The sequence below is a fragment of the Sinocyclocheilus anshuiensis genome, unplaced genomic scaffold, assembly GCF_001515605.1.
Source record: "Sinocyclocheilus anshuiensis isolate Anshui unplaced genomic scaffold, SAMN03320099.WGS_v1.1 scaffold1328, whole genome shotgun sequence".
NCBI lineage: Eukaryota > Metazoa > Chordata > Actinopteri > Cypriniformes > Cyprinidae > Sinocyclocheilus > Sinocyclocheilus anshuiensis.
In genome coordinates this window covers 215,813-239,470 of record NW_015548192.1, presented here as the reverse complement: position 1 = coordinate 239,470, position 23,658 = coordinate 215,813, and the positions used below count along the sequence as shown (strand labels likewise).

The 23,658-nt window shown below is 37.3% G+C and overlaps 1 long non-coding RNA gene across 1 annotated transcript; it reads left to right on the top strand.

Moving 5' to 3' along the window:
• Positions 1-9,904: 9,904 nt before the first annotated feature.
• Positions 9,905-20,657, top strand: LOC107653104 (uncharacterized). The gene is made up of 3 exons (XR_001630182.1): positions 9,905-9,956; positions 20,133-20,363; positions 20,490-20,657. It is a non-coding gene; the product is annotated as an uncharacterized LOC107653104 (long non-coding RNA).
• Positions 20,658-23,658: the final 3,001 nt, after the last annotated feature.

Genomic DNA, 23,658 nt, shown 5'->3' with positions numbered 1-23,658 from the left:
AACGTTCCACGCTCTAATGACTGACAGGTGTACATCTCCAGTTTCATTATATGTAATAACTACAAAACGGCACTTGATATTATGAATATATTGTATGGAAATGCACAATCAAATTCAGCTGCTCCGCAGCGCGTCCTGGGAATTCCTGATGATAAAATTTATTTCATGTGACAATTCGGAGTAAACACCCGGAATTTGATCAAACGGAGATGGAAAAGTCTGCCCGTGCCCTCGCAAAACATCTCACTCGACTTTGGAGTCATTTGTTCGCAGCATTGGTCTTGATCAGTTTGCTTTATTCCACACATAATCAAGACAGTAAGTCACATCTGACAGCTACAGTTCGGCGGGACGTCAGCCCCGGAATGGCAAGATGAATCGCGCTCACGCACCTCGCCGCTTTAATATCTCACGTTGAAGGTCTTGAAGCAATTTTTGGGCTAATATCCGAGCTGTCAAATTCTGCGGACTGTACAGGCCCATGAATATGGAGGGTGTTTGTAATGATGAACTGTGCGGCGGTTGACACTTTGTTGGGCCACAAATTACCTCAGTTCTAGACATCATTACCCTTCGCCGACCGCCTGGATGTATTTATACGTCCTTGCTCTGGCGGTTAGCGAGCGGCGTGTACCCCGCGAATCCGAAAACATCAATTCAAAGCAAATATGTGTCTTTGTGTTTTGTGTACGGTTTGACATAATGAGCGAGGTGGGGGTAAAATGATCGCGCATTACGCAGGCCCTGCTTTGGCAGAAAACGCTCTATGTCTTTAAGCAACTCATGAAAAATGAAAGAGATTTGTCTGTCATCAACATGCGCGCATTCTGACCTTGACTCCAGACGGGACTAACGGGGCTTCTGAATTTTTTACGGCAGAAGGTGGAACTCCATGAGGTATTGAAGGGAAAACAACAGTCGCGTTGAGACGGCAAGAGAAATGGTTGAGAAACTGCTTTAATTAATTTGAAGTAACACGCGTTTCACGGTTCTCTGGAATGCGTACAGCTACCCTCATGTTTTTTTCTTTCTCTTTACTGCAGCGGTGTTCTCTCATTCTTTCTCGCCCCGCTTTCATCCTTTTGTTGTTTGTATTGTGGAATTGCTAATGTCGAGAAACACAAAGCCTGTGAGGAAGACTTGAGCAGAAGAAGAAAAAAACCTCTTTCAAAACAAAGTCACAAGATCACAAATCCTGAAATTCTGACTATGGGGACACCAGGGAAACAAAATCAGGTCAGCAATCAGCACTAATGGGGACAGGCCTTCTGTCGGGCGGCGCGGGGTCATTTAGGCGGGAGTGGGCGTAAATGGCGGAGGGAGATCCGAGGAAAGCTGGACGCTGGGAGAGCCCGCGGGGTATTGTAAGAAGCGGGGGGCCTGAAGTGGCGAGGTAGGGGCCCGTTCTGCCTCCCTTTCTTTCTCTAACCCCCCTCTGACGAGGTCACGGCGAGAGGAGGGGAGAGTAATTCAATCCCCGGGCTTTTTCAGTGCAAGGCCAGCGCTCTTACTGACAACACCCTGAAATTAGAAGCAAACCAGCCCGCCGGAGTGTGTGAGACTTCAGGGGCTGAAAAAGCAGCACTGCTTTTCCCATGCTGCTCGGCTGTCTGTCCGAAACATCATCATGCAATCATCGCAATGATAAGCAGATGATAAGCTCAATGATCTCACATGCCATCAATGTGAATGATGAGAACCCGACACGTCTGATAGGAATTTAATGTGTGCCATGTGTGACCGAATCTGTAAGAAACACGTTGCTCATGTAATCAGCGTGATTCATTATATTCGGCATATTTTTACATGGTTGAATATCATGAAATCATGCCCAGGTCACATTTAACCTATAAATTCTATGATACACCTTATATATAGAATGTATATGTTTTAGTCCAATTATTAATAAATGTGTGTGCATATATATATATATATATGTGTGTGTGAAATCATGCCCAGGTCACATTTAACCTATAAATTCTATGATACACCTTATATATAGAATGTATATGTTTTAGTCCAATTATTAATAAATGTGTGTGCATATATATATATATATATATGTGTGTGTGTGTGTGTGTGTGTGTGTGTGTTCACTATTATTTATTTATTTACTGCATGACAAATTACATTTAGAAGAATTAAATGAACCTTTTTTGTGGTTGTTTTAACCATTCATCTTGATGATGGTGATATTCATATAATTTTTCATATAAATAATTTAGAGTTTCTTTCTTTTGATTTTGTGGTGAAATATGACCTAGGCTTGTTCTTTTTGTGGTTTTGTGTGATTTCAACATATACTGAAGCTCTATAGATAAAATGTAATCTGTCAGCACATTTAATTGTACTGGTATGCTACTCTTTTTTGTTAGAGTAATATTATAGATTTGAGTCAGTTCATAGACTTAAACAAGCTAAAAATAAAAGTACAACTTTATAAAATCAGATTTTATGCATTTCAGACACTTTCACAAATGTAGCAGGTTTTAAACTGCTCTCCTTTGTTGTTTTGTTGCTGTACACATACACAGGGACGAGACCAGTGGCCTCTGTGTTATCATATTTACATCTATAAAGTTTTATATAGCAGAAATAACTCGAGTCGTGGCAGTTATAACCCAACATAACTCAGCTTTTGTGAGGGGTTCTCAGACATCCCATCCTAATGGTTAATATATCATTAATATGGTCTTGTATGTTCAGCGTTTCACTGTCTGTGGAGTTGTACACAAACCGCAACCTTCATAAGACCGATGAGATGCTTCTGTACAGCAGCAGAGCTGCTCATTTCTGAATCCAGATAGATAAATATAACCCAGGGTAAATGAACATCGCCAAAAGATGATTAAGCTACTGCCTTTTCTGGCTTTCGTACTTATGAATGTGATCAGAATTCATTTTTCCGAACAGAAGATCACGCTGGTACATCGTACATCTTGCTCAAATTAATGCTATCCAGTCTTGTAATCACTGGCTGGGAAATCATGTTAAATGAAGAGTAAAATTAAACATTATTAGATGAATTGTAAATCGAATTGAGTATTATCTTTGGTGTCACATCATATTAGTTGAGACTCCGGGAAGCCCTGCAATAAATAAGCACATGTAGACGCTCAACCGTTTGGACTTTATTTGCATGTAAATTCCAGCTGTCGGCTCTGGTGTGTCTGCGTGGCTGTCGGCTGTTGCTGTGGTTGGTGTTGGTGAGGATTGGAGTGGATTGGTGGATTCAGGCGTGTGTTACACACGATGAGCTTGACTGACTGAGCAAAAGATGCCCTTCCCCTCCTCCCTACAGTTCACAGGCATTACCATCTTAATAAGGAGGTTGATTTTGCCCCCAGGCTGAGGAAAGAGGGGCAGCAAGGCGGTAGGGCAGGTGTGCTTATGTGGGTAAAGCAGAATTGACCCCGTCCCATTAAAGAACATGGGATATAAAGGGCCAGGACGAGTCCTGAAGTCCTGAGGCACATGCATGTGTGTGTTTCTACTACACTGACAGCTTAGAGCCACCGACTCACCATTTACCAGCCGTTTTACTTCTGTTTCAGAGTAAAAAATTACATTTATCCATTTGGCAGATGCATTTATCCAAAGCATCTTGGATTGTTTTGTTGGTGTTTCTAGTGCCATATTGTTTGAGATACAGGAATGCAGAATGGGTCTCTTTTTTTTTCATTAGTATTTTATTAAATCAGTTCATACCAGAATGGAGCCGGACTTGATTGTGAGTTTGCTGAAATCCAGTACATTAAAACATTATCCAATAGCTTATGTGGCCTAGGTGATGTCAGCAGAAAAGTTAAATTGCTTCAGAGATGGAGCATAAAAATGGAATCGAATAATATTGATTGATTGATTGATTGATTGATTTTGTGGTACAACACAAAACGGTATAAAATGTTTGTCTGTTTATTTATTTATTCCTATTTGTATACTGTATTGAAGCTAAATAACTGTTAGTGTCTTATTAAATGTATTTATTATTTTTAACCATTTATTTATTCAACTTGACATACAACAAAAGAGAAACATAAAAATGTGTATATTTTATAGCTTGTGGTAACATCATCAGCCACTAGAGATTTATTTTTGTATTTATTTTTTTAATCTTTATAGTGTATAGAAGCTAAATAAATGTTATATTTTATGTAACATTTAAAAAAAATAAATGTATATATATATATATATATATATATATATATTTATTTATTTATTTATTTATTTATTTATGCAGAAAAAGGAAATGCAAGAGAATTCATACATTTTGTAGCTTGTTTTAACATCTTTGGCCGAAATACTGGCCATTAATTGCTGACGTTGTTTAGTGAAAGCAGAGCCACTATTTTAATGAATATTACAAAGGCATATAGTTATGAAGTACGTACAGTCGCTTAAATTACAGTAACACAAACAAAAAATGTTTAACAGTATTTAAATGTAATTTCAGTTCTATTCTTCTAAGACCTTCCAAGCCCAGCGAGGGGTCTCACTCTCCACAGAGAAGGGGGAGACAGCTAATTTCCCACCCTCTCTAAAAGTGATTCAGGTTTGAGAAAGACGCATTGTCATTCCTCTCTTAAGTGAATAATAGCCCTTCTCTCATGGCGTTAGAAATTTGGGGAGTGATCGTCTAATCGCTCTGTACTGCTGGCTGATGGATCAGTGCGCTGAGCTGAGAGCTTGTCAATAGTAGCTCGGTAATTAACAGAGTGGCATGGAGCAGGAGGGAGATCAGACAGCCGGATTAGTTCTGCCAGGTTCTCCTCAGCAGTCGATACACATAGAGACAGAAACCCAAGTGCCCCAAGACTCATTAACATACCTACACCAGATAGCACCTTCAAATTAGCCCGACGATATCTCTCTTTTCTGCTGTATGTGCGTTGCGACGTCTGATCAAAGATTCAGGACTCTACACACAGGTGAGGGAGTTCAATAAGCTTGAATCACTTAAGGTTAGAGTTTTGAACAGACTGCAAAAGTCCAAGTATAAAATTTGACATGCATTGTTGAGAAATGTATTATTTTTAGAATCGATTTTTGCCTGGGTTTTTTTTCGTGAGTGAATTTGGTTGTGAAATGTGGTTGTCACTCCTGGAAATTGTGTACAGAATGGAATTAAAGTAGTTTGTGGTTCACCCTGAAATGAAGATTATGTCATTATCAAAGGCCTGTAGGATGATAACTATAAGGATATATCTTTTTTATAAAACTGTATACTGGATTTGGTCTTATTATAACACTCTCTGTCCATTAAGCCACATCAAGTGTTTTCTTTATAATGGTTTTCTATGGGGAAGAAAATGCTTAACATGCAATTTAATGCGTTGTGTTCAGGGCCGGATTAACCTCTTTTCGTGACATAGACAAAACAAATTTTTGGGCCCCCCTTCCCTATTAATATAATAGGCCTAATATTACCACCCAAGCAAACTAAAATATTTCTTAAATCAGTGGAAACCGTTACAGTGTTTTCTATCGCAATAAGCGCTTGCCTTCAGTCAATAAAAATCGAATGTAGGTTCTTAATTTGTTTGAGAATTCAAACAAATTGCATTTCATTCCATTAATAGGCGCGGCGACGTGGCCACATAACCACTTCGGGAGTGCATTATTTCTCTAATAATTTTAACGGCCTGGAATCACAATCACACATCAATTGTTCAGATGATTTGTTTCAAGACATTTGACATTTCCGTTCTGAAATCTCGTGTGTGTTGAACTAGCTCATTTTTTACGCACCTCATCTCAAACCTTCCGTTGCAAATTCCAAAACGTCATTTTAGAACTAATAACAGCGGCTTGAGCCATTGATATGTAGGCTAACGCAGTTATTAATGCAGTCTAACACAGTTATTAGAGTGAGAGAGCGAAAGAGAGAGAGGGAGAGATTAAGTGCGTTTGAATACTTGCGTCTGTGCGTCTCTCAGCAGTATTCAGCAGCAGCTTCTACTAATAGCGAATCTTTAAGTTGAACTGCTTCAAGAACCTCGCTACTGAGAAATGTCATGTAGCTTTTCAGCTGCGAAGCTATTTTATTGATACATTTGCAGGGCAGCCGCAGCTCTGACAACAAGTTTCTGTCCGCGTGTGTGCGTGTCTGTACTGTATGTGCGTCTGTGAGAGAGAACAGGAGAAAGAAAGTGTGATTTCCGTACATAAAATAGGTTGAAGACATGGAAATAGTTTGTCATTTTTACCCTATTGTTTGTTATATTTATTTTCTCAATGTCTTCTGGGGTTTTGGTTCTTTTACTGTTGTAGATATCCCATAACAAAAATATTTATATATATTTATATAACCCCCCCACCTCGGTTTAACGTCTCATCCGAAGGATGGTGCTTTTTGTCAGTATAGTGTCCCCATCACTATACTGGGGTGTTAGGACCCACACAGACCACAGGGTGAGCACCCCCTGCTGGCCTCAATAACACCCCTTCGAACAGCAACCTAGTTTTCCCAGGAGGTCTCCCATCCAGGTACTGACCAGGCTCAACCCTGCTTAGCTTCAGTGGACAATCAGTCTTGGGCTGCAGGGTGATATGGCTGTGGCTGTTTTTATATGGTCACCTCATTGAAAGCACTATGGAAATATGATATACAAAACTAAAACAGACCTTTCTTCTTGTTATTTATGTTTTGAAGGAGAAATGTATGATTTCCTGGCCTGGTGGTTGTATTATGTATATATAAGTGATTTATTGTCAGTGCAATAATGATGACTCATGATGGTGAGTAAATTACTTTCATTTCACAGTTTTCATTTTTGCATGAATTATTTATTTAAGCACTCAGAATATGACCATATTTAGCAGCAGTGTGCACATGACCTACACGACTTCTCTCAGAACAGGTTAAATTACATTTTTGACTATATAAACCAACCTCCAGCACATGCTTGCTGAATCAGAAGAAAATGTTTAAATGAAATGCACTGACAATACATCATTTTTACATATTTTAATGTAAATATAAGCTGGTATACTCCTAAAAGTGGCATTAGTTACAATCAAATGACAAACACAGTATATACTGTGACGTGCAAAACAACCATTTATTCAAGTATAGACGTTCCATTTTCATTACATTGCATTGTTTTCAGAAGCTTGAAATATCATGCAACTTTTTGGAGACTCAATAATTGTAAAACACAATAATATGCAAAAAGTAAACCTTCAACTGTGAACTCCCCATAAAACCACTTCACACATTTTTGCACTTACAATAAATCATAAATCACTTATATGCATAATACAACCACCAGGCCAGGAAATCATACATTTCTCCATCAAAACAGGTCTGTTTTAGTTTTATATATGCTTTCAATGAGGTGACCATATAAAAACAGCACTCTTAACAGAACAGAGTTCAATGGAACTTCCCCAATATCCGTTTGGCTCAAATATCGCATTTGTTGCCAAATAATCAAACGTCATGGTGGAACTTTTGACAGTCGGGCCTGAGAGCTTCATAAATACGAGAGAATGAGAGTGAAACGGCTATGGCCCGGGATCGGTCTTTGACAGTGAACTCATTAGAGCAGAACTCGACACTGGACAGTCTGAACGGTGCTTAAAACACACTGAAACAGCCATTCACCATTCAGCCTGCCGCTCTCACAGCTAACAGCTCGACCCAGCAGGCGTCTGCGCTTTTACAACATTGCCATTATGAAGTGGAACAGGTCAGTACGTGAACGGGTGAGAAGCCACTTTCAGCGCCGCTGCATATTACATGCTTAACCTATCATACACAATTACTGTTTAGAAAAGGACTGCTTGACCTTTAACAAGAAAAAGAGAGCTCACGCGGGCCAGCCCTGACTACTTGAACAGAGTACAGCGCAGGACGTTGTGGGTCACGTTCAGCAGAAAACAGCCTGGCGGCTTTTAATAACAGGGCTTTCCTGTTTCTGACCGTACGGCGTGTGAGGAAGTCTGAACAGACGTGAATGTTAAACTTATACGACTGGTAGCGACACAGTGAATCAATACGAAGCTTAAATTTGAAAGGAAATTTATAGATTGAGAGCTGCAAAACTGTATTTTAACAGGCAGGGATGTTAAAGAGACCATTGATGATGTTCATATGGATGCCATTACGGACCCAAATTAAATCATAATTGGACTTTTGTGGATTTGTGTTCATATCTGTTTTAATGTAAATATAGGCTGGTGTACTCCTAAAAGTTGATATAAGTATTTATAAGCAAATCATAAAGCTATAACAAAGTCTGTAACATTCAACCGGAATTTTCTATACAGCATCATGGGTAATGTAGTTTTTCACCACAAATTTAGCTGTTAAACATGATTATTTTAAAATAAGTTTTAATAATGCAAACAGATGACTTCAACAAACGGCATCAATTAACGATCTCAAAAATAACTGTGAATTTGTCTTTAAAGGTATATAAATTATCCTTATGCAAAGCATGCTGGGTAACCATCAGTGCCATGGTACTGTAAATTGTTTGAGACATGAAAGTGTCTGTGTACATATTTGCTCTGTATATTTTATTATGTCAGAATGAGCAGCTATTTTTTATTAAATTGTTATAATTGTTTATTTTTTTTTAGCCAGATGGTGTTGTTACAGCATTCACCAGCAGGGGCTAATGGACAATGCTAACCAGCCAAACCTTGACCTTTGACCTGCCTCTGACTAGCGATAGCAAGTAGCAAATCATGCTTCAGGGCTGTTGCGGAAAGGCTATTTAACAAAAAGGTATGAGTTCTTCCATATGTTCCACCACAACTTCCTGTTTCAATAGGAAATATGTAAACACAGCAGAGAAAATGTCTCATCAAGTAATTTCATGCGGCCTATCTAAATGTGTGAAACTTTGAATAGAACGGATGTAAACTCATTCATTTCGATAACACCTGTGAGGTGAGGAATGATTCGTTCTTTTAATTCCTTCTGAACCTCATTAACTGATAATGAACGCACATACAAAGCAGGACAATATAACAGCAGTGGCTTACAGTTGTCTGAACTTATCCAGAACAAGCGCGTTAGTGCTCCTTTTTCCTTTAATGATACACACGTGTACTTTAGATTGATTTGACCCCACAAAAGAACACACCAAAAAGTCATGCAGAATTTTGATTGCTTCACTTGAAACAATGAGAGAACATGCAAACACTCAGTGGAGCTCAACGCTTAGCGTCTGCATGTTTAACAGTCTGGGACGACTTTGTAATTGGCTCATTTTAGATATCAGACCCCCATGTAATAAAAGGTCCTGGGATTCATGGATGAATAGTAACATTTGCCCTGAGGGCAGTTGCTTTTAATTCCCTTTTGGGAATGTCAGTGGGCCACAATAACAACGCATACATATGTAAGCATGCTAAAAAAAAACAATGAATATCAATAAATATCAGCATTGTGATATGTGGCCCGACGAGTGCTGTTTTTATCTTCATTTAGATGATTAATTTTTAAGAAATTTTAATCAAATAATGGCAATATGGGTAAATCATGATAAGTGAAGACAAATATTATTTGAAGCACGAAGATAAACTGCTTTCTGCTCATTTCTAGGATGCATTACGTTTTTATGTCCTCATCATATCTGTTTTAAGTGTATTTTTATTTATTTAAAATATGTTGTTATTAAGTTTTATTTCATCACACTATCTCAATAAAGTGAATACAGAGGAGAATTTTAAATTCTTTCGTTTGAGTGGATGATCATTGTTTTCATTTTATTTTTATTTATTTTCTTTCAATTTCATTTCATCATTAGATTCAAGGTTTTCCTCCTTTTTTCCCCTGTGTCTAGCTTTAATATTTTAAATAAAACATACAAAATAAAACTTGTTTAGAGAGGGAAAGTGTCACTTTCCATCCTGTTAGTATTTTGTAAAATAACAAAAGTCCCTTCCTTAATGACATCATCATCCAGGAAGTGACATTACTTTGGAGGGAAAACACCTGCACAGTAAGTATTACCCATGATGTGCATGAATTATGGGATGTTTTGTGGTATTAAGTCGTTTGTCTCACTCAAAAAAACATTGCATCTGGTTAGATACAATTGCACAAGTCAACAAGTTTAAAAAGATGGTTTAAACTCTGGATGGTTGTAAACTCTGTCACTTCCATCCTGTTAAATTTGTTGTTGCTGTGAAAATTATGAAGTTTTAATTAATAACATGTAAGTATCAGAAGTTTAATCACAGCATATTACTTTTATAATTCTGCTGTACTCTTTTTATGCCAGTGCATTTCTAATTTACAACACATGAGTCTTATGATTATTATTATATTTAAGTTACAGTTTCAACGTAGTGCATGATAGACGCGGCCCGCCTAATGCTTCTGTAACGGCAGGCCAGGCGAATCCATTACCCGTCGCTTCAGACATACAATATTCAGGAATACTTCATATCTGTCAAGAGCCGGTGATAATATTATTATTGCTCTAAAAACATTAGTACACAGTGAATTTGCTGCATTATTAGTTAGACTGAGCTGAAAATACAGAATCGTCCCCCGTTTCAGAGGCTGGATGGTTTCACCCAATCTGAATAAATAAATGATGTCTCTTTCCTAATGGACATGCCTACTTAAACATCGCATCCATTATTAATCCAACAGAATCTCTGACAGATGAGCTACAATAACGTCCCTGCCCGTTCCCGTTTCCCGTTCGGCCCGTTATCGCCTTGAGCGCACAGATAAACGAGCTTTACCTATCCGAACCCGAACGAAAGCCCTATAGATGAGGGCATGGCTAAGCCTGATTTAATGGGCAGTTTTTTAAGGGAAGAACTGCTGACCAAAAATGTTCAATATTCCACCCTCTGCTCCTGTATACGCACCTTACCCCGAGCCCGGCTGAAATGTGGCTTTAATTAGCGAGAAAAAGTCCTATCAAAGCTAGTTTGGCATTAAATATTCAGCTTTCTTTTTCGAGTAGATCAAGAGGGCTTAAACAGAAGCTATTCATGACTTTAAATAGCCTTAACAAATACGTGCGAGATCTGTGGGGATAAAATTGCACCTTGTTAGGTTATAACCTAACTCTCTATTTGCCTTCGCAGAGCTTTTTAATGGGCCTATACGCAGTGGAGGAGGGCTTCCGCGCACAGATACGCCATTAGCCTTGTCACTCGTTTAATAATGACGGTTTATGAGCCATCTCCTTTACATATTTACTGTCCTTAGCCACACAGACTAGCATATGGCCATTTACAATGTCCTGCATTGCTCCGTTGGGGATTCCTGGATGTGGCTCCATTTGGTTATATAAAAAACTCCTCCCTCAAGGGACGGCATTAGGCGTGACCTTTCACCTCTCCAAATACCCTGTGGTTTATGTGCTCTAATAACATGTGGCAAATATTTACCAGCCTGTGTTTTGATATATTGGAGCACCGCTGTGAATATTAGAAGATATTTTATGCTCAATCGGGTTCCGATGTCAAGGTAGACGCGCACCCTGGAGAAAATACAGTGCGGTGCACAATACGCCGCCTGTTCATTCTCTCTCTTTTCAGAGCCCGGCTGCTGGCTTACAAAGTCAGAATGAATGGAGGCAGATTAGTGAGCGTGCATATACATTTGAAAAGTTGCGTGTCCCCAGCGCACGTCGGCTGTGCAGGCCGCTGTTATTGGGTTCTCACCGGAGGCTGCGGCTCTTTAGGAGGACAAGAGAGTGTGTGAACACTTCAGGCGGTAGATTTAAAGCTGTAAATTGATTATTTCTTGGATATTAACCACCCCGAACAGCCAGATGGCTTCCAGGAGCCTTCCAAAGCCAAAAACACACACACAAACACATAGGCGCCCACCAAGATACTTGAGTCTTTTAATCCTCTGCGGCGCAGGTCACCGACAATGATGCATAAAATACTTCTAATCGTAAATAGGATAGCAATAAATACATATATTTATATATAGAACATAATATCTTAATATATATTAAAACAATTTAAATTGTGTTAAATATTTTATTATGATTTAAATATTAAACATTATCTAGGTAATGAGTAATATTTGACATATACCACCATTTAAAAGTTTGAGTGGGTCCGAATTTTATTTTATTTTTTAAGAAGTCTCTTAATCTCACCAAGGCTACATTTATCTGATCAAAATACAGTAATCTATCTATCTATCTATCTATCTATCTATCTATCTATCTGTCTGTCTGTCTGTCTGTCTGTCTGTCTGTCTGTCATCTATCTATCTATCGATCGATCGATCTGTCTATCTATCTGTCTGTCTGTCTGTCTGTCATCTAGCTCTATCTATCTATCTATCTATCTATCTATCTATCTATCTATCTATCTATCTATCTATCTATCTGTCTGTCTGTCTGCCTGTCCGTCCGTCCGTCCGTATCTATCTATCTATCTATCTATCTGTCTGTCTGTCTGTCTGTCTGTCATCTAGCTCTATCCATCTATCTATCTGTCTGTCTGTCTGTATCTATCTATCTATCTATCTATCTATCTATCTATCTATCTATCTATCTATCTATCTATCTATCTATCTATCTGTCTATCTATCTATCTATCTATCTATCTGTCTGTCTGTCTGTCTGTCTATCTATCTATATATCTATCTATCTGTCTATCTATCTGTCACATTCTTGATGAATAAAATATTCAAATTAAAAGTATAAATTTATTTAAATACATATTTATACTTTTCTCTGTATGGCCAGTATCTTGAAATGAAGCGTGGTTACATAAGTTTTTTTGTTTTTTTTTGATGAGTAAAAGTTCAAATGTCACCTCAGTAATATATAATCAAACAGACTTACTTCTGCTTAGATCTTTGAGAAGGAAAATAACCATTATTAGCATTAGACTTTCCTAGATGTCTCTCTCTATCACCTCCGCTCTGTGATAAAGTGTTCAGAAGCTAGACAACAGTCCCGACAAAGACCACTGCGATATTCCCTATTTCATATGCAGATGTGCAAAACCTTCAAATTAGACCTTCACGGGAAAGTACATACATTATAACTGTTAATTGCACCGCTGCTAAATTATAGAAACGCCAGTGTATGCCATATGTAAGCCTAACTAAACCCGCCAAGTATATTCCAACTTTCACACTTCTAATTGGCTGCTTCCTTGAAATCCTCCCAGACATGTGGAGCACGGGCATTTTTAGAATGATTAAAAGACTTTCCTCTGTATTTTACATGGGAATATTCCTTTTTTTGATGAGGACTAATTGAGTAGAGTGAACGGGGAATGTAATTCCATTTTTATGTGTTGGCACTTCCTGAAGTGAAGCAAGACGCTCCAGGGACGTCTCACCTGATAGATACGACTGCCTGATGATTTTATCCTACAGAAATCAAAGGTTGTAATGCGATAGGGTCAAATGCTTTGTTTAGTTACTTGCACTTGTAATCTAAAGCAAATTACAGTAGGCTAATTTCACGGACAGCCCCTCTGGAGCATCTTGGGGTTAAGTGCCTTCTTCCAGAGCGCAATGGTAATAGAGCCGGTTAGTGACTCTCCATTCAGGGTCACTACTTGTTGGGATTGAACCTGTAACCTTTGTGTGTGGGCACTGCAGTTCCTTACCATGTTGTTTAGCACATTTGGGACGTTGATGTGATTTAGAAATGTTAATAGCCTTAAATTAGTTAAATGATGTACAGTGGCCACAAAACGCATTTGGACACTTAGTGTAAGACCAAGTGTCTAAATGACATTGCATTAGATGAAATGGCAAACCAACGGCCATTTATTTCAAATAAACACCAGAAAAAAAATATATTCTTGGTATTTTTGTCTTGTTTTCCATTACATTAGTCTTGTTAGGGGACTCAGACACTTTAATGCCACTATGAGTGTTGATTAACTTTCCATTGAAAAGTAGCTCTAAAGAACTATGTCAAACTAATAATTTGTTCTTTAAGCAATGCATTAGTCTTATAAGGCAATTAACTTTGCAATTTTCATTCTACCTTGCATTTCATACTTCTCAAAGCTGACGCAATAAGAGATACATTTCATAACATCTTATGCCAAATACTAGGAATGTGCAATGTGTATATATATATATATATATATATATATATATATAAATAAACATTTCTGAAAACAAGAAAAAAAAAATCTGCCAGAGGTGTCGAAAAGTTTTAGAATAGTTTTTCCCCTTTAGCTTATTTAGTTATTTTACTAGGTCAAATTAAATGAACTTATTTTTTTTTTTCTATTGGGAGAGTTGGGTTAAAAACATTTTTTTAGCTTTATTATATCTTATTTCAGTTAACTTAATATTTTTATGCTTTTAGTTCCAGTTAATTATAATAACCCTGTTTCAGTGTCACATGATCTTTCAGAAATCATTCTAATATCTTGATTTGATTCACAAGAAACATTTCTTATCAATGTTCCCAGTACTTTTTGAGGTCAGCGTAGGCTATTCTATTTAGTGTATACTAATAGCATTTCAATTCAATTTAATTCACTGTATTATCTTGGGCCTTCTAGTATTGTTGTGCTAATGATATGAATATGGTATCCTACAATACATATGCACCTGTAATATTGTGCTTCGTATAATGTACATAAACCTTTTTCACGGGAGTTAAAATCCCTCTACGGATGGCTTCACCGCCATAGTTAAGTTTGCGTGGATTTGCATGTCTCCGCGGTTCTTCCAATGGGGAGGCCCGATAAGCAAATGTTCTCCATGCGTTTGTCACATGATTAACCTATATGCGAAGCTAACAACGGCATGATGTGGCTTCCCGTTCATCTGCATGTCCTCCCCACTCACTGCCTACTTAACTTGCAAATTCTTCTGAACTGTAACCTACTGTCTTATGGCCGTTGATTCTACATGTCCCTGTAGATGGGCTGTCATCAGAAGAGTGTGCGTGTACGCAGCAGCTCTACACGCCACGTAATTGTGCGAGGAACTGTGAGGAATTCGGAGGGAGTTGTGACTCTGACTGGTGATGCATTTCCTGTCCTCCCACTTTCTCATTTTTGCTGAAAATTGCTGAAAATTTTCTCATCCTCAGGCGATCCGAGATGTAGATGAGTTTGTTTCTTCATTGGAACAGGTTTGGAGAAACTTAGCATTACATCACTTGCTCACCAATGGATCCTCTGCAGTGAATGGGTGCCGTCAGAATGAGGGTCCAAACGGCTGATAAAAACATCACAACTAATTCACACAACTCCAGTCCATCAATTAACATCTTATGAAATGAAAAGCTGCATGTTTGTAAAAAAAAAATTATCATTAAGATGTTTCAAGTTCTAACTGTTGCTTCTGGCTAAAATACGAGTGCTGTATCCATAATATTGCTTCCTCCAGTGATAAAGTCATCTTGTCTGAATCAGAAGAGAAATATGCACAGATCAAGCACCATTCACAAGCAAAGACAGTCCAAAACAGTTCTAAAAAAATAAGTGGGTGAATTTTGATGTGAGAGGGCAACAGGAGATGGACTTTATCACTGGAGGAAACATTATTACGGATTATGGACCCACATTTTGGCCAGAAGCGATGGATTTGCGATGGACAATGATGGATTTGTTTCTTTAAAACATACTTTTTTGCTTCATGAGATATTAAATGATGGACTGGAGTGGTGTGGATTACTTGTGGATTATTGTGATGTTTTTATCAGCTGTTTGGGCTCTCATTCTGACGGCACCCATTCACTGCAGATGATTAATTGGTGAGCAAGTGATGCAATGCTAAATTTCTCCAAATCTGTTTGTTTAGATTTTGCAAATCATGGCAGCAGTAATTCACCAAATAATGATCAAATGATCAACTGTTCTCAGTTGCAAGGTATTTAAACTAACATTCAGATGCCTTAATTGCTACAGTATCACAATATTTTATATAATGCTGACTCATATATTTAATAGTTTATTCAAAACTAGCCTGCAAGATAAGATTCTTGGTGAATTTACTCAACTGTTTGTCAACTTTTTTGTCATCGTCACTCACTATGTGAAACGCTTTTATAAATAGTCCATGAACAGAAATTCTAAAAATCACACAAATGTGCTGCTTAATAGTGTTTAATAAGGCTACTGAATTCTGACAGGCATGGTGCTTTTTTCATGTTTAACACTTTCACCGTTCACACTAAGTGCGGGCGTAAAACAGTTTCAACTATTTTCAAATATAATTGCAATTAAGGGGTGTTCACAGCAGAAGCTTGCAGTGTTTAACCTTGAAAAGACTTCCTCCACAATAATCAGCTTTTTAACAGCTAATGGATATACAGTATATATATATATTTTTTATTTTATTTTTATTTATTTTTTTGCTTGTTTCAGACAAATGGCATTTATTATCAATGTCATCAAACATGGCATAATGTGTTTTTTATTTAATTTTTTTAATTCCAAACATGATTAATATTTGAGAGTTTTGACAGAACATGGAAAGTTTAACGGTGAATAACAACTTACATTTTTATTCTGTTGTTCACAGCAAACTATTGCATGACTTGAGAAGACTGGAAATACTGAGAAACTACTTTTATCTTGCTTGTATGTGTTTTTTTTTTCTTGTTGAATATCCTGTTGCACATATTTTCATGTAGACTTTACAGAATATTTTCAGCAAGCAAATAAGTAAAAAATAATAATAATATCAAAATAAAATTCTGTTATTGTTCACATGTGCCTTTTATTAAAAAAATATATATAATTTTTATTCCAAATATGAACTCTTAAATCACATGGAAATAAAATGGGTTGTGAATGTCTTTTCATGTTGGCTTTATTTGAATATTTTAACAAAAATTAAATTAAATTCTGTAATTTTATGATCATGTTTGTTGCTCACAGAAAGCCACTGCATGACTTAAGAAGACATATAACATAAACAACTTATATGATGTCGTTGTGTTGAAAACAAAAAATGGGTTGTGAATGTCTTTCTATGTTGACTTTAACATAATATTTTAGTGAAAAAAAAAACAGTTCTGCTGTTATTTGCACATATTGTTTCAAACTAATGGTATTTAGTTTCATTGCCATCAAACATGGAATGACATGGCTTAAGATATTTTCATTTAATTTGAGCGTTTTGACAGAAGGGAAGGTTAACAGTGAATAACACCTTAAATTTCACTTTGTTGTTCACAGTAAGTATTGCATGACTTCAGAAGACTTATAGCGTAAATAATATTCAGAATATAGTGTAAACTACTTTTATGTTGCTTTTGTTTTTATTTTTATTTATTTTATTTATTTATTTATTTATTTATTTGGTTCTTTGAAGGCCAACATAAGTATCCAGTATAGTTGACACAAACTAAACACAAGCCCTCATTATATCATGACCCCAAAAGGAACCTCTTCAAAACAACACAATGCTTAGATTTACACGTCCATATAAAGTAGTTTGACATGAATTCAAGTTAAGATGTGCATAGCGAGTCTTAAGCAATTACGAGCTAATTGTTCCTCCTAATTGCCTTCGGAGCTTTTTAACAGCTAATGGCTCCGATGTAAGTTCACACTGTGCAGGCAGGGCTGTGAACAGTCCTGTTCATTAGAGATGTTAACCACTTGGGTTCCATCTATAAGGACTTAATAAGACCAGCGCTCAGGTTACAGACATTTAGGTGACAGATTACGTGTAGCTCTTGTTATCACGTTTGATCTACATGTCACAATTAGTTATGTCTGTGATTGCATGTAGCGTCCTTTAATTAAACTAATTTTACCACTTAAAGTCAACATGACATAGATAATTGACCCTGTTTGCTTTGTCAATGCATGTTTCCGGTCTTATTGTGCACAAATTATGTACAAGTTATAACATCTTTTAATTTAGAGACTACTTCAGATAATCCAATAACTTTCAGATGGACAGAATCAATAGTTGTTGTTTTTTTCACTCTCTCTCTCGTTGAATATCCTGTTATCTGAAATATGAAATCACATTCTGGAAGTAAAATAGGTCGTGAATGACTTTTCAAGTTGACTTTGACAGAATGCTTAGATTTACACGTCCATATAAAGTAGTTTGACATGAATTCAAGTTAAGATGTGCATAGCGAGTCTTAAGCAATTACGAGCTAATTGTTCCTCCTAATTGCCTTCGGAGGACTGCAGAATTCCATAGAAGGTTCCAGACACAATGTTATGACAGCTCTGAACGTACGAGCCGAGAGTTTGGAGTGTTCTTGTGTGCTGCTTTTTAATCTGAGCCCGGCAGATGAGAGGCTCAGTAATTGCTATATATTGCTCTTTGTTTCAGGGACCTTTGATGATCCCAAAGCCATGCCTTTATCAGAAGACAAAGTAATTAGAAGGGAAAATTAAGGGAGGGAGGTGGTGGGGGAGGACGGGGTTCTCATCTTCTGATTAGCAGACTTCTCACCCTCCACATACACTCTGATTATTTTTATAGACTCTTCGCATGTCGGTGTTGGTTCACAGTGAAAATGAAGATTCAAATGTGCAGTCAGCATGTTGTTGTGTTTGTGCTGGTTGATCATGATAATAAAACAAGGTGATAATGGGTCAGGTTTGATGGGAAAACCACTTGTTTCTTGCTGACTGTTCAGCCATGCAGAAATATGCTTCAACTGTCAAATACATTATTATTATTATTATTATTGAATGTATAATCACTTTATTATTATTTACTTTTTATATTTGTATTAATTTATTTATTATTGTTATTAATCTTTTTGTTACATTTTTTTAATAATTTTTATTAATTGATTTATTTTAGTAATAATTATTTATTTGCACAAAAAGGACGTGTAGTGGCCATAAAATGTACTATTTTCCTTGATAACAGCCATGCATTTAAAGGGGTCATATGATGCGATTTCAAGTTTTCCTTTCTCTTTGGAGTGTTACAAGCTGTTCGTGAATAGATAAGATCCCTAAAGTTGCAAAGACTAAAGTCTCAAACCCAAAGATATATTCTTTATAATGTAGTATTGTTGCCACCACCGCCATGTCGTGGAGACGCTGTGTGTTTCATTGTGAAAGTGAAACTACTTTGCTTGGTCTTCCAAAAGAGGACACAACTATAAATCAGTTGTTAAGTTGTATTTACAACACTGTTCCAGAACAGTTCAAACCAAATATTCAGATGTGTGCAACGCATTTTACGGAGGACGAGGACTATTTCCTGGGAGAGTAGCCTACAATGCCGGTGTTCCGGTGAATTCAGTTCCCCTGTTTCCCCTTCGGCACGTATGCTGACCCTATACAGTCTATGATGCTTACAAATAATGCTGACTCACAGACTGTAAGTACGTTTTCATATTTAAAGTATTTGCCACTGATGATTCAAACACGAGTTTTGAGCAGTGTAGAGTAGCGCTTGTTGTTTGTCGTTTCTCCGATCACAAATGCAGACATGGTTTTAAAAAGACAGTATAAGTCATTATAATCAATAATTATGTCCCCACTGGATGCTACAAATGCCTCGTTTGTAATGTGTTTTATTGGTTTTGTCTCATCACACCGGGACACACAGCATCACAGTATGGTAAGGGGCGTAACATTTCCGTCACACGCTTGAGGAATTCGGCCAATCACAACGCACTGGATAGCTGGCCAATCAGAGCACACCTCGCTTTTCAAAACGATGAGCTTTGTAAAAATCGACGCATTTCAGAAAGGTGGGGCATAGAGGAGCAACAATAATGTACAGTATGTGGAAAATAATGTGTTGTTTGAACCTTAAACCGCATAAACACATTTCATTACACCAAATACACAAAATAATGTTATTTTTTAGCAACGTCATATGACCCCTTTAAAATAATTTTCTTAAAATTAATTCTAGTTCTAGGAATTCTAGTTTTGTAAAGACATATATTAATACAAATATTAGTCACAATTTATATTTGTCTAGAAAAATTATTGTAGGCATTTAAAAAAATAATTCAATAGTTCAATTAACCTCCCTTCAATTTTTTTTAATTAATTTAGTAATTCAGTTAATATATATATAAGTCGATTTTAAGTCGATTTTTGTTTAATTTTAATACTGTGCTGAGTAAAACCGCTGTTGTATGTGATGCGTGTGTGACATGTGCATGCATGTGCAATATTGTATTTACATAAACATGCTAAATGTCTTTTTACGCAATTGTTGTTAAATCTCTTCATTCTCCTTTTCCTATTTCCTGCAGTGGAGCGCGGGGTTATGAACACACACGGTGGGAGAGTTTGCACAAGTTCAGTATCAGATTCGGATGAGGATGAAACTGATCCAGGATATTCCAGCTAAAAGGATGTGTCTCATTTTCCAGGGAATGTCCTCCTCCGTGGAGTGTAAGGAAGAGTGGCGGAGCGATTTGATATGTGGGATGTATAGGATAAAGCAGGCCAGAGGGGGTCATTCACAAGGCTTACTTTAGCAGGTTACTTCATTTAAGCACATTTCTTACAGAATTTTCTGTGCGTAGCTTGAATGCTTGGAAAGATACAGCACATTAATACAGACATTATTGTGAGTGTTTTTTGTTTTTTTTTAACTCATCTAACAGTGTTTCCAGGAAATGGACATGGATGGATCCGTCCTGTGAGGCCTCGACAGAGTGACCCAAGCATTAATAAGTGCAAGCACACATGTACACTTCTCTTTGGTCCAATGACAAATTTGTTTATGGATCTATATGTTAAGTCCTATTTGTGTGTTATTCTGTAACATCCACGGGGGAACGCTGACCTTTTCTTCTACACATCATGGATTGAAGTATTGAGTTTATGGCTTTGGTAATTAATTTGTATTATTTTGTTTGTTTATTTATTTATTTAAGAGGTGAAACTATATTTCAGGCAAACAGGAAGGACGAAAAGATTTTGACTTAGGCAGTATGATCTTTTTTGTGAGTGTATGAGTGATATGAGTATTGCTGCTATTTATATAAAATTAAGAAAGACTTGAAATAGAGACTTGAAACTTAAATAATTTTATCCAGTAACTTAAATATATAATATTTATAATGTAACGTAATAGTATATATTTATTACATATAAATATATCATATTATAAATATACAATCATTTTATTTGTTTTCCAATTATTTAATGGTGCAAAAAAGTTCTATTGAAATATCCCAGTCATTTAAATGTTAAATGTATATTAAATAAATATAATGTTATGTATTCTATTGAGATATCCCAGTTATTTACATATTAAATGGATATTAAATACAATATATTAATTAACATTAAATATTTAAGTATATTATAATGTTATTTTATTCTTTTATTTTCTGATTATTTAATGAAGCAAACCAAAAAATCAGATTATTCATAGCAAACTAAGTCTGACATCCCTGCAAAAATAGCTTTAAATTAAAATCAAAGATGGCAATCCTGTTCACCTAACCCAACTGGATATATTTACCACAATAATCAAAATCATACAGATGAATCAATCTATCTCTACTTATCTAAATGATGTACATTAAGTGTGTGAGTGTGTTTTGTTTAGTTATATGAGTGTCGAAGTGGCCCCAGATTAAAATGATTTCAGGGTAGATTGTGAACAATTATGAGAACCACGCTGTTGGGACTCCATTCCTGCACCCATGGGAGAAAAAAAAAAAAAACATGAGAGAGAGAGAGAGAGAGTGTGTGTGTGTGTCTGTGTATGTGTGTGTGTGTGTGTGTGTGTGGAGAGGAAAACACAACCCGCACATCATTCAGTCACCGCAAATGGGACATATATAGGAGTTATGCTCTGTCTTTGCGCACAAAAAAAAAAAAAAAAAATGAGAGAGAGAGAGAGAGAGTGTGTGTGTGTGTCTGTGTATGTGTGTGTGTGTGTGTGTGTGTGGAGAGGAAAACACAACCCGCACATCATTCAGTCACCGCAAATGGGACATATATAGGAGTTATGCTCTGTCTTTGCGCACATTTTGGTTTTAAACAACACACAGCGGTTTCAGTATGTTTTAACTGGAATAAATTACAGAGCTTTTGGAGTATTACGTCTATCAGGCATGAAATGTCTGTGAGGTTCAGGGGGTTTGTTCCTTTCAAGAGCAATAAAGTATTAAGATTTTCAAACATGCCAAAATATCCCTGCATTCGATAGACCGATAGTTAATTCGATCAGCCCTGAGTGACTCCCCGCAAATCTAAGGTCACAAACCCCTCCGATTTGTGAATTTGATTGACGGTCGTGCGCCTCGCTGATGAGATTTCCAGAAGTCTCTCTGGTTTGTGCTGATTTTACTGAGCTATGTGATTTGCTGGAGGCCTCATGGGACACATTGGAACACTGAACCACTGAAAAAGAAAAAAAAAGTTTCGTTACGCTCGGTTCGCTCTACATACTGCTGTGCTTAATGCTGAGGGTAAAAACTGGTCACTTCTGTTTCTTTAAGATTAATCAGCCGGGAGGTCGCAGATAACTGTGTAAAACACGTTCTCGCTGAATCTAGCCGATTGTTCATTTCTAATGGTGCAGAAATATGGTGAAACTGTAAAAACGCAATGTTCGGACAATTACGCAGGGGCGAGTCACAGTCAACTTCGATTTAGGTCGAAATATGTGGATTATTTCAAACCGGCATTCCTACTGAGTGAGGCATTAACTGATGAGGGCTTTTTTTTAATAGTCTCATTCATTACATGCAGCTGCTGCCAATCTATTGACATAAGGAGGAAATGAAAGCTTAAAGCTCCATAGTTTCACTTGTATAAACCTGATGCATTAGCGCAATGACCACCTGCATATTTTCCCCAACCTCATTAGCGTGTTCCTCTCAGACCTTCGGTCTATCAGTACCTTAGTGTGTGTAGCGTGTAATTTGAGTGAGCATGGGATAATAAAATTATACGAAATGAAATTACATACATGAGCAATAAAAAACAACACGGGCTGAACTCTGCATCACTGTTACCTCTTCCTGACTGTAGATTTACGTGTCGGTGGGTGTAGAGCGAGAGAAGGCCCCCCGTTTCGACCACGACAAAAGGTTAGCGCACGACTCCTGTTGAGACTCTCCGAGCTCGCCATCTTCAAAGCGGTTCGAATTTGGACTTTCGTAATTAGCAGACACTTCTTACAGCTCGTCAGCTGTGGCGGTTCCCCGGGGAGCTCTCGTCTAATGGAGAGCGGCTCCTCCATCTGACACTGCATCGCTCCGAGTGCCACGCCACACCCCCACGCGTGGGCCACTGCTGTCGTATACCGACATGCCTTGGCACGTGCTTAGCTGTTACCCTTAACCACACAGGAACGCTAACTGGCATGCACAACCTTCATTTCAGCCCTCAGGCATTATGGGACTGTAATTCTCTTCAAACCCGAAGTGTGCTTTAACTTTGTCACATGCTAGCGTGATTGAAGGTTATCCGTGCTCTAGTCTCGCCCACGGACCGCCCACAGTCCGTTCGCTGACTGTCTGATGCACACAAACCTGGCAAGCGCTTGCAAAAATCGCGAAATCCAATCGGAACGCCTGGATTCGAATGCAAGTCACAGTGCACGTTTTTAGCAATCCACTGGTACAAAATTGTGTTTTTAGAAAGACATATTCAATCAGTTTACTAAAGTTTAGCATATCACATTCGATTGTTTAAAAATAATCGGTGTTTAGTTTGAGTCACTTATTAGAAAGTAAACTAGACATCCACTTTGATTGTTCGGACAAAAATTGCGAACACAAATTTACACACTTTGTACCTCATTTTTCTTTA